The following is a 12,240-nucleotide window of genomic DNA, read 5'->3' as shown; positions in this document are numbered from 1 at the left end:
AAATTCTTTTGATCAGATATTGTACACACCACTTCAATGTCGAGACTCACTTCGGCAGTGGATGGTCGCATTAGCGCCTGCTGCAAGTTCTGTACCGCCTTCAGTGGTCCAAAGCGGTCAGAGTGTTGCACGGGGATGACTAATGTTGTCCGGTTATCACGCTGCTGGCCTTGCCGAACGTGACGGATCAGTTATTCGGCAAACAGGGAGGAGTGACTCGGCGCTACCTGCGGGTTTTTCTCCCCCGTTACGACACTCAGCGGCCGGCGCTAGCTCCGAGAGGCGGCGGTGCCTAGCGGCTACCAGTGGCTGTGTTTGGGTCCGGCCTTGCCGGCTGAGCGACGCCGAGTTTTCGCCTTCCGCAAGCGAGGCGCGTTCAGTCAATGCAGCGGCCTTTCTAATCACGGCGCAGCCGCTTGTTAGAGAGGAAAGTGGCTGGCGGTGAGCGCCGGAGCCTGCCCTGCCCTGTCCTCCAATCTTACATTCCTCGCTATCCGGCAGGAAACTGAATGCGTTTTCTCTTCACAAATACCTACACCGCGTAACTGGCACCCGAGTCGACTCTGACAGATAGATAACTGGCATGCAAATAACTGCTTTTACGCGGTCGTAAATAAAACACTACGAGACTAATTTAATGAGCTACCTGGGAATGAGGGCTATCTCCGAAGACTTCAGGGACGAAATTTTCTCTGGCTATTAGCAAACAACAGCGTCATCTTGCAGCAATATTTCGTTGAGACTTATAATCTTCGTCGCAAGATGGTGAGTCGGAAAACCTGTAGAAATTTTGTTTCAAGATGACACCACTGTTGTCGTTGTGATCTTCAGTCTGAAAACAGGTTTAATACAGCTTTCGGCGCTTGTCTAGCCTGTATAAGCTTCTCCATCTCTGCATTACTACTGTAGCCACCGTGAAATTCATCCTTCTTGCTGTATTCGACCCTTGGTTTCCCTGTACAATGTTTAACCCCCCGTCATCCACCCAAACATCCTTCCTTCAGCCGGCCGTTGTGGCCGAGCGGTTCTAGGCGCTTCAGTCCGGAACCGCGCTGCTGCTAGGGTCACAGGTTCGAATCCTGCCTCGGGCATGGATGTGTGTGATGTCCTTAGGTTAGTTAGGTTTAAGTAGTATGGGAATGACCTCAAATGTTAGGTCCCACAGTGCTTAGAGCCATTTGAACCATTTTGCTTCCTTTACCAAACTAGCGATTCATTGATGCCTCGGACTGTGTCCAGTGGGCCAGTCTCTTGATTTAATCAAGTTATGTATACTGTATGGCAAGAAAAGTATAGCACTTAGAAGAAGATGAGGAAACGAAATGAAATTTCACGGGTTGACAGATTATATGATGATATTTCTCTGATTATAACATCGAATCAGATAAACAAAGAATTAAGCGATGTGAGAGCATCTGTCAGCGTGACGTTCCACGTACCTATATAATTTTCAGCATTCTTCTGTAGCACCACATTTTAAAATCTTCTATTTTCTTTTCCTCTGAAATGCTTATCGTCTACGTTTCACTTCCGTACAGAGTTACATTCCAGAAAAATACGTTCAGAAAAGACTTTATAACAGTTAAATTTACAATCTGTACCACCACATGTCTGTTTTTCGTTCTACTGCCAGTCTGCATTGTATATTCTCACTACTAAGTCCACCATCAGTAGTTTCGCTGCCCAAATGAGAAACCTCATCGACTACTTTTAGTATCTCATTTGCTAATCTAATTTCCTCTCCTTCACCTGATTTACAGAGTGCTTATAATTAAATTTTTGCTACTTGAGAGGGCCCCCAGGTAAACGAGTGCTCGTAGGACAATGAAACTTCGTGGAAACATTTCTAATGACACGAGGAAGAGAAAAAATGAATAAACCAGTGAAAGAAACGTGTTTAAATATCCACATGAGAGGGTGATTTGGTGATCTTCGTGGTTACGAAGTTTGTAAGGATCGTCAAATGATTTAGTTTACTCCTGGGAGAGGCCGATGACCAGATGCGCGGCAAGAAATTGTTGAAGTAGTTACTGCTACCATATCTGAGAATTCTGGAGGCGATGCGCTATCTTCAAGGAGTGCACAAGCTGTGTCACGATAGCTGAACATTTCTTGGTCGACCGTGGAAATTAAAATGAGTTTCTTTCAACGGTTTATTCGTTATTTCTCTTCCGCATGCCCTTAAAAGTGTTCCCATAAAATTTCTCTGTCGTACAATCACTCATTTTTCATGTAGCCATAGTGTAATTGTAACTACTCATAATTCAACTACATTCCCTTACCCATGTTTTACTTGTCTTGATGGTCATCTTATAACTGCTTTTTAAGACACTGTCTATTCTGTTCAACTCTTCTACCAAATTCTTTGCCGTCTGACAGAATTACAGTGTCGGTGCTAACTTAAAATTTTTTATTCTTACTCCCTGAAATTAAATTCCATTTACAAATCATTACTTGGTTTACTTTACTGGTTGCTCTATGTACAAATTGCGTAATATTAGGGTAATGCTACATTTCTGCCTCACTATCTTCGCAACCACTGCTTCCTTTTCACATCTTTCCATTCCTATAACTGCAATCTGGATTCTGCACAAGTTGTGCATGGTCTTTCGCTTCCTGTACCTCTGCTACACACAGAATTTCAGAAAGTGTGTTTCAGTCAGTGTTGCCAAATATTTTCTCTAAATGTACCAATGCTTTAAACGTAAGTTTTGCTGTCTTTAAACTAGATAACCGTAGTGCCAGTACTGCCTGGCTAGTTTCCACATTTCTTATGAACCCAAAATTTTCCCCGATGTCGACTTCTACCATTTTTTTCCATTCGAGTCAGTATTTTGCAAGCATTTTGCAACAATTGTGAGGGGATTTCATTTCTTCCACGGTTCTTCTTTGGACTGAGGTATTTCACTCCTATGTCAAATTCTTCTCGCAAGCATCGGCGAGTATGGCGGCAATATGGAGAGAGCGGAGAGGTCCGATTCTTCCAATGTAGTGGATACCCGTAACGATGTTGCTCCTGGCATGACGTGAGAAACCATCTGGTACGACTTCAGGTAACAGCTGGTCATTGAGGGAAATCTGACAGTACAGCATTACGTCATGGACATACTGTGTCTTCATATGTTAACTCCCACGCGACATTACTGTGGTGACATTTTTCAGCAGGACAATGCTCGCCCATACTTAGCATGTGTCTCTATGAACTGTCTGCATGATGAAACTTCCTGGCAGATTAAAACTGTGTGCCGGACCGAGACTCGAACTCGGGACCTTTGCCTTTCGCGGGCAAGTGCTCTACCAGCTGAGCTACCCAAGCACGACTCACGCCCCGTCCTCACAGCTTTACTTCCGCCAGTACCTCGTCTCCTACCTTCCAAATGACTTTGAATGGCTGTTTTCGGTAATTTTTTGCAAGGCTTTTGGTAACAGCATCGCCACCAAGAAATGTAAAGTCAGAGAGAAGAGACATAATCCAAATGTGGTTATAGATTATACACGGGGCACAAAAACAGTATTACGAAGATTATGCAGCTAAACAGTATTAACATTAATTTTGTTTTTGTGCCACGTGTATAATCTATAACCACATTTGGATTATGTCTCTTCTCTCTGACTTTACGTTTCTTTGTAGCGATGCTGTTACCAAAAGCCTTGCAAAAAATTACCGAAAACAAAGTCATTCAAAGTCATTTGGAAGGTAGGAGACGAGGTACTGGCGGAAGTAAAGCTGTGAGGACGGGGCGTGAGTCGTGCTTGGGTAGCTCAGTTGGTAGAGCACTTGCCCGCGAAAGGCAAAGGCCCCGAGTTCGAGTCTCGGTCCGGCACAGAGTTTTAATCTGCCAGGAAGTTTCATATCAGCGCACACTCCGCTGCAGAGTGAAAATCTCATTCTGTCTGCATGATTTTGAGGTTCTTCCGTTGCTAGCAAGGTTTCAATACCTCTTCCAGACAGAGCGTCAATTCCGTTCCAGTGCCATTGTGGAGAATGTCAACAATCAGTCACAACAACTGTGTGCCAAGAGGAGAAGATAAAACGTCTTCGTGTCATCCTTTCCAACGGAATCAGTGTATGCATCCAGGCTAGATGGGGCGCATCGTCCTACTGATAAGCGGGATCATACTGCCAACTCTTTCGTAAATCTGACTAGATTTTGTAATCACTGAAATACTATCCCGTACCGTGTGATTCCTTGAAGTCTCTCCACATTTCCTCCTCCAATACTCGGCGTTTCACTTTTTTTTGTCAGGCAATGTGTAAGCGGAAAGTATTCATTGAATGGTCAGCTATTTTTAGTTGCCTCGAGTGAGCGCTTGGCAGCGGGTAGCGTTCGCCGTGATCCAGCGCTGGCGGCCGCTGCGAAGTGTAAGGCCACTTGCTGACCCAGAAAGCCGCGCCGGGAATCCACCACCTGGCTCTGGGGCCGCGCGGAGCTGGTCGGCGTCGAACTACGAGGTAAAAACCAGCCTCCTGCTGCATCAGAAAAACAGCGTCCGGCCTGCTACGGCAAAGGCTGTGCATATCGCGCTATCTCAATGGCTTATTACTGAGGCTGCCGCACGCATCGCACACTGCTGGCCGTGAAAATTGCGGCAGCAGGGAGAATAGCGACATTTTACATACTGTGCATTCGTAGTGTAACAGGAAGAATACCGTATTTTACGCACTACGAGATGCACTTTTTTCTTTCAAAAATTGCCTCAGATGCATCTTGCACTAGAAGTTAATATAAAAATGTCCAGTGTTTGATTTAAAATTCCCACCAGCCTTAAAAACGGCCATATATTCGATGCCGCGGGAAAACTATATCTGGCAATATTGGATTCAACAGGCAGCAACAGTGCACCGATGCGACGAACATGAGTTGCGCGGATTCACAAGCTTGCTAACACTGTCTCCCTCCCGCCCCGCCATCACAAACCCAGAACATTGTTTAGCCCCTCAACAGTACCAGTGAACTTGAACTGAAAGTGATTTGTCTTATCAGTAACAGCACGATATTTTAGTTAGTAGTTAGTTTCGTAATGGAAAAAAATAAAATGTGTTCATATGATTCTTCTCCTTCCTCTTCTTCTTCTTCTTCTCAGCGATGACAGGTCCTGTAGACCACGCGCTGCATCGACGATCTGTTTCCACGGCGTTCTATCTTTCGCAGTCTTTCCCCACTCTGCGGAAATTCCTAATGCTGCGATGTCCTTCTCTATGTCACCTCCCACCTTGTACGAGGTCGGCCCAATTGTCTTGTTGCCTGGAGAGTTCCTTCAAATGCTTTCTTGATGATTCTGTTGTTTTCCATTCTAGCCACATGTCCAGCCCATTGCAGTCTCCTACTTTTTAATTTCTGGATGATAGTGGGTTGCTTCATTATATTCATATGATGCGGACTATAAATTAAAAGTAATAGGATATGCAGAAGAACGTGAAAATAGAGCAGCTGGGCGGCATTTCGGCCCTCCACCAACAGAAAAAAAAACGATCTTGATTGACGGGCTAGTAAAGAAGAACTGCAAAAAATGAGGAAGACGAAATGTGCAAGTAGAGGACTGAATGCAAAATGGTCAATACTATAAGATAACGATTTTCAGAAATTCTAAAGGTCAGTTAGCTTTAATAAACAACGTTTCTTTTTTTAGTCTGGTTTTGCAGTCTAATAATAAAAATAGTAAAATAGTTATTTCTTAAAAATTGCTTGAAAATCAAAACGCGTCTTATAATCCGTAGTCTTATAGTCTGTAAAATACGGCACATAATTAAATTTATAGGGTATTTAGGGGTAAAAGACAGCCGCTGTGACCGAGCGGTTCTAGGCGCATCAGTCCGGAACCGCGCTACTGCTACGACGGCAGGTTAGAATCCTGCGTCGGGCTTGGATATATCCGATGTCCTTAGGTTAGTTAGGTTTAAATAGTTCTAAGTTCTAGGGGACTGATGACCTCACATGTTAAGTCCCATAGTGCTTAGAGCCATTTTAACCATTTAGGGGTAAAAAGATGCGCAATGTAGTACATGTAGTTGCCATTTCTGCCAGAAACATCTTAAATCAGGCTGGGTATCGAGTAGAACTGAGCCTGTATGACAGATATGTGTACGTCATACCGCGTTGCTTCAGCCCTGCGCCACGATTAACTAATCATATGTAGCGAAAGATATCGAGCCAGTCGCTCGACAACCCCTATCGATAAATAATTGTTGGTGTTGCGTTGTGTATTTTGAATCGCAGGAATTCAGAGAACCGATGGAGGTGATGATGTGATGGAGGTGGCCTGAGGGCTTCATGGTGGCGGTTACCTCGCAAGGTTGAACGAAATTATAGGACGTAAATGGGAAAACTGTCCCTCGTACTTCAACTCTGGAGTATGTTTCCAGGTGGAGTGCCAAGTCACTTGCACCCTATGATAGACTTGTTATCCGTACCGCCGTAGAACTGTGCAGGAAATCCGGAACATGTAAACGCTTCTGACAACGCGTCCCTCTTGTTGCACATTAGTCTTAGCGTGGGAAGACACGTGTAACTTACTCTCTGAAGTCCCTACATAGCCACAACAAATCTGTGGGCTACCTCCACACGTACGGAAACTGAAATACATTTTCACTGTTTGTACCTCATTCAATGACTGGAGTAGGCTGTAGTTTAAATGAGGAGCTTTCCCCCGTTTCCTTCTAAACAGAGGACTCTACTGTGTTGTCGAAATTTCTTCGCTCAGTGATAAAGTGGGGAGAGGTCTGGTTGATCATGACATTAAGCATCTCCATATTTAATTTTAAGAGTTTCCTTTCGTTTGAATCTTTCTGTATTTTAGGGTTATAGTGTGTGTCTTAGAGGTTCAGTGGCTGCAGGCAGCATGATTGAAGTGACAACACATATTGAAAACGCAAACATTAGCACGTACATGTAGCGACAGAGACTCTAATTTGAATTAGATTTGTCTGATGCAGACATGTTATGGTAGATTACTTCAATGGAACAACAACCCTAAACATCAAGTTTCAATAACAATGACGAAAACATACAAAATTGGTGTAAGTGCACGAAGCAAAAGGTCTGAGCAGAAATTGTGACAACTGACTAGGAATCTGTTGACGACGCACCTGTTCAGCTCGACTGACAACAAATTTAACGACTGATAACATGGAGTAAATGCGGTCCTTTTAGGCAAAAGAGTGACGACTGTGTCTGAAACTAAAATCAGATGAACTCAGAATCAGTGAAGACTGAACTCATCGTTTATGGAAATGGGTAAGCGCGATCTCTGTCTCCTATTCGTTCCGAAGTAACTGGCTGCCAGACGGAAAGCATCAGTAATGGATACTTATGATGAGTTCATAGTCACTCATGATTTAGAGATAAACTTACGCAACTTGAGGAGGACCCACAAGAAACCAGTGATCGTAGGACAATGAGTTGTGAAACATGTGTAAAGACATATGGAAGAGACATAACTAATGAACCGTTGAAAGGAGCGCAATTTAATTACCTCTCGGAAGGATAACATTTGTTGACTGCGTACCATCTTTAAGTTCCAGATTACAAACGTTATTCGGTGTGGCAAATGTCTGCATCCACGACAGCCTGGAATCGCACTAGAGACTGATTGCTCTACTGCTGCCAGAAACAACGGTGGACTAATGTTCACCTGTCGTGACACAGGTCGTCCACTGCTTGGACATTGTACATTGCGTTCAGCATCCTCAGCCGTGCCAACAGTAGCTTCTTCAAAAATTTCCGGCGCAGTTCGGCGTCGACCTCTCCCGGGAGCAGTTCCCATATCGTCATTTAATTCGAACTTCCGAATTACGCTCTCCAGCCCCCGGTGCGGAAGGATGACCTCTCCGTGTTTCTTTAATGCGTCGATACTCGCGAAAAGCCGCAGCACCACTGCATTTGTTCCGATAAAACATCTTTAGGAGTAAAGATCTTCTAGCCTTGTCCACACCGCTCGAGGACTCGCATTTGGGAGGACGACAGTTCAAACCCGTCTCCGGCCACCCTGGTTTAGGTTTTCCGTGATTTCCCTAAATCGTTTCAGGCAAATACCGGGTTGGTTCCTTTGAAAGGGCACGGCCGCTTTCCTTCCCAATCCTTCCCTAATTCGAGCTTGCAATCCAATAGCCTCGTTGTCGACGGGACGTTAAACACTAATCTCCTCCTCCTTGTCCAGACCCACGTTGACTGTCTGCAACTGTAATGCGCACTGATGCTTGCGTTTCAACCCTATATCGCCGTGCTAGTACCGGCACCTAAGAGCAAGTCATGACACTAATACTACAACGCAGAACCAACAGTCCTCAGTATAAAAATCGTTTCTAAAATGTTGGCTATCCATGCAGTAAATAGCTTTCTGTCTGCATTGGTTCAAGTAAAAAAGCCCTCCGTCTTCAGGCCAAAAGTGACTTACCGGGACCATCCGACCGCCGTGTCATCCTCGGTGGAGGATGCGGATAGGAGAGGCATGGGGTCAGTACACCGCTCTCCCGGTCGTAAGATGGTATTTTTGACCGAAGCCGCTACTATTCGGTCGAGTAACTCCTCAATTGGCATCACGAGGCTGAATGCACCCCGAAAAATGGCAACAGCGCATGGCGGCCCGGATGGTCACCCATCCAAGTACCGACCACGCCCGACAGCGCTTAACTTCGGTGATCTCACGGGAACCGGTGTATCCACTGCGGCAAGGGCGTTGTCCCACTGGCTCAAGTAGCCAAAGTTTAATTATAAACACTTTGTAGAATAATATTTCCTCTAAACCATCATCACATGGACTGAGACCTGACGCTATAGGTTCAAGCCGGAATAGGGGAAGCAAACTTCATGATTATGGTGTATATTAGCCTGTATAACATTTAGGCTCATAACCAAATACGTGTAATATAAATCCCTAGATTAATTAAAAAACAGGCCTTCGCTTTCAGCTGATAAAGATCATTCTGTGGCCAATTAAGATTACGTTGAAGGAAAATAAAGGTATCTGGTTCCCATCTACTGTTTCAATGAAATATTTATTTCTTTACGAAGTTCCATGAGACCATGCAGCCGAAGCTACTTCTTCATGGAAACATGCAGTAAATAATTTACTGAATGCTGATTAGAAATTTTATAAACAAAGAATTAAATAATTGGAAAAACACGAGAAAACAGAGTGTACAAATAAATAACACTTCACAGAGCTGTCAAGAGCTCCTGCACAGATCATGAGTATGTCACAAGGAAACATTTCAAATTTTGTTATGAACACTTCAGGTTTATCACAGTTCTTTTCCAGTTCTACTGGAAGACTAATGAAAAAGAAATCTTTTGAAGAGTGCACACCTTTCTGTAAAGTCCTCGAGGAGGTGTTACCCAAGTCTATATCTTTTTCCCCGCCTAGTATTCAATAGCTCAAAGTTGCAGTTTCTTCAGAATGAACCAACACTGTGAACAACAAATCCTTTGATGCAATACATGTAAAGGTGCGGTAGAGTTGGAATTCCGAGACACCTGAAGAACGGCCTACACGAAGTTCTCTGATGCCGTAGATTAGTCTAACTGCTCATTTCTAGACTAAGAATGTTCTTATTTGGTGCACAACATTGTCCCAAAATATAATACCATAGGAGATAACAGAATGAAAGGTAGCAAAGTGAACAAGCCTCACTGTTTTAGTGTCAAAGAGAGTGGAGCTCATTCTTATAATGCAGCTGGTATCATTGAGTTTTACATAGCATCTTGAACTTGATACTCCCAAAATAAACTTCCATCTATGCTCAGTCCTAAGAATTTAAAATGACTGATTTCACTGACTGCTGACCGCCTTGGGAAGATAAAATTTCGCTTTTACAAGGGTTCCGTGTCAGGAACACTGGCAATTGCATTTGTTAGAATTAAGCGTTAGTTGTTCTCTGGAAACCACGTTCTGATTTGTTAGAATTATGCGTTAGTTGTTCTCCTAAAACCACGTTCTGATGTTAGGGACTATCCTGTTAGCTACATCACTTACATTACGTTCCACGTCTAGCACTATAACACTACGTTATCCGTAAAGAAAAACACCTCTGAGCCACCTGCAATACTTTGTGGCGGATTAATTATATACAAAGTGAACATTAATAAACACGACAAACTGCAGGGACCGATTTCTGGCTGGATATGGGGGAACAAAGGTTCCATGAACGTGTGTCCCGAAATTCAAGATTGTCACTGTAGATGGCGCTGGCGAGTGAAAGTTCCTCTGGCCACTTTCGTGTGTTACAGGCTGTGTGATTCACGCAGCGTACTGTAAACAGCAGAATGGTCGAGATTCAGCACCCCGACACCAAAACAAGTACCTTCACAGACATCAACCACATAACAAAACATAGGGCCTTTTTTGGGCCCTTGTGTGATCATGGGCCCTTTCAGACAGACGAACGTGCAGGGAGGCAGCGGACTGTGCGTACACCAGATTTTTGGAGAATTGGGTTCTACGCCTGCGACGCTATTCGGAAAGAGGCCTGAACTTGCAGAAGAGTGAGGCAATCCATGATGCGACATGTGAACGCGTGCGTTGCATCCCATGCAGGCCACTTTGAACATCTGTTGTGACGTGGGTGCAATGGAGCTCTGTACTGTGTTCCGGGACGATTTGTTGCCGTTGCGCCGGCCGAAGTGGCCGAGCGGTTCTAGGCGCTACAGTCTGGAACCGCGCGACTGCTACGGTCGCAGGTTCGAATCCTGCCTCGGGCATGGATGTGTGTGATGTCCTAAGGTTAGTTAGGTTTAAGTAATCCTAAGTTCTAGGGGACTGATGACCTCAGCAGTTGAGTCCCATAGTGCTCAGAGCCATTTGAACCATTTTTTTGTTGCCGTTGCACGCACATCGTCCATTTCCCGACACACGTTCACAGGACCTTTCTTCCTACATTTCCAGTCAGAAATCCGTCCCTGCAGTTTGTCGGTTTTATTGAGTTCACCGAATATTTATAGAGTGGGCCACTTAAACGTTTCAGCGCAAATATCAATAGATACGGAAAAACGGCTTTCACGTAGTTGAGTGTAAGGCAGGAGCTCATGAAAGTAAACACTATGAGACATTCTAAAACATAGCAGATGTAAGTTTCAATACAATCTTTCGTTTTTCAAAATGGACACTCCCAATTATTTCTTACGCAATCAAAACATGAAAAATCACCAAATGAATCGAAATAAGTCACTCATGTTCCAAGAAGTTACAAAGCGAAGTTGACGCTTGAAATAAACAAAACCCGTCGGTATTACACATTCCGACATGCAAGCATGATCCCCACATGTCAGTTTGTGTGGGGGGAAACCCCATTATTATAATGAAACCTTCACCCTACAGAGGAGTGTGCGCTGATATGAAACTTCTTGGCAGATTGAAACTGTGTGCCGGACCGAGACTCGAACTCGGGACCTTTGCCTTTCGCGGGCAAGTGCTCTACCAACTGAGCTACCCAATCACGACTCACGCCGCGTCCCCACTGCTTTAATTCCGCCATTACCTCGTCTCCTACCTTCCAAACTTCACAGAAGCTCTCCTGCGAACCTTCCAGAACTAGCACTCCTGGAAGAAAGGATATTTCGGAGACATGGCTTAGCCACAGCCTGGGGGATGTTTCTAGAATGAAACCTTCACGCTACAGCGGAGTGTGCGCTGATATGAAACTTCCTGGCAGATTAAAACTGTGTGCCGGACCGAGACTCGAACTCGGGACCTCTGCCTTTCGCGGGCAAGTGCTCCACTAACTGAGCAACCCAAGCACGACTCGCGCCCAGTCCTTGCAGGACAGCTTCTGTGAAGTTTGTAAGGTGGGAGACGAGGTACTGCCGGAATTAAAGCTGTGAGGACGGGGCGAGAGTCTTGCTTGGGTAGCTCAGTTGGTAGAGTACTTGCCCGCGAAAAGCAAAGGTCCCGAGTTCGAGTCTCGGTCCGGCACACAGTTTTAATCTGCCAGGAAGTTTCAACCCTATTATCACTTTCAACCTTCGTGACAACAGTGAAAGTAAGATTACGTACGTCAGTTACATCGCAATTATGAGCAACGTGGGATTCACGCTTGTATCTCGAGATGTCCACTAGCGGCACGTTTCGTTCATTTCAAGCGTCAAGTTCGCTTTGCAATTTCTCGGGACGTAAATGGCGTATTGCGATGCAAACAACGCCATTTTTTGTGACCTTTCATGTTATTGATTGTGTAAGAAACAATACGAGGAGTTTGTTTGCAAACTAATATTTGCTTACATTTTAGAATGTCTCACTATTTATTTT

At 44.5% G+C, this 12,240-nt stretch overlaps 1 long non-coding RNA gene and 1 pseudogene across 1 annotated transcript in view; one reads left to right on the top strand and one right to left on the bottom strand.

Moving 5' to 3' along the window:
* Window positions 1-12,240, top strand: part of LOC124711976 — a 611,250-nt gene that overhangs the window by 475,750 nt on the left and 123,260 nt on the right. The gene's annotated exons all lie outside the window — the stretch shown is intronic.
* LOC124712696 lies at window positions 8,564-8,681 on the bottom strand (annotated as a pseudogene).

Source organism: Schistocerca piceifrons, chromosome 8 (genome assembly GCF_021461385.2).
Source record: "Schistocerca piceifrons isolate TAMUIC-IGC-003096 chromosome 8, iqSchPice1.1, whole genome shotgun sequence".
NCBI classification, from domain to species: Eukaryota; Metazoa; Arthropoda; class Insecta; order Orthoptera; family Acrididae; genus Schistocerca; species Schistocerca piceifrons.
This window is presented reverse-complemented; position numbering and strand designations above follow the sequence as displayed.